Genomic DNA, 618 nt, shown 5'->3' with positions numbered 1-618 from the left:
AGCAAATAAATCCCGGTCACTTCTCAGCGGACGTGTTCATCTCCCGCGCTGTCTTCGCAGCCTGCAGGCAGTCCGTGGCAAACTCTGCACAGCCAAAGTGCCAAGGGGAAGAGATGAGCTCCTCTGACAACCAGGCAGGTGGATAGGAAGGATCTTTCCATTCCTATGACCCCGTCCTGTCACAAACACTTCTATTTTAAGTCAAGGTTTTCTTCCTTTAAGATTTCAGGCTAGGTTAGCTTTTTCAGTAAAAGAGGATGCTGACAAACATCTTCCCGGTCTGACGGAGTTTGAGCAAAGCTGTGGGAGTATCAAATCCACCTTAGCTGAAAGAATTCTTACCAAAAAAAAAAATATTTGCTCCATTTGGCAAGCCACTTTCCATCAAAATGGCATGGGCAGACTACTTGAACTTTAAATTAGGAATTAAGAGATATAAGAACAGGGCTGATTCTCCATGTTTAATAAAATCTACATTTCAGATTCATAGCATTTATCCTGTATGCCATCAGCTGTAACATTTTACTCCCTTACTGATGTATGGAGCTCAATAACATAACTATTTGCAACTTAATGCAAATCTGCGTGGCCAGAGAACAGCTCCTAGCTATGTTGGTT

The sequence above is a fragment of the Buteo buteo genome, chromosome 12 (assembly GCF_964188355.1).
Source record: "Buteo buteo chromosome 12, bButBut1.hap1.1, whole genome shotgun sequence".
Taxonomy (NCBI): Eukaryota; Metazoa; Chordata; class Aves; order Accipitriformes; family Accipitridae; genus Buteo; species Buteo buteo.
The sequence above is the reverse complement of the archived record's forward strand: the minus strand, read 5'-3'. Positions refer to the sequence as shown.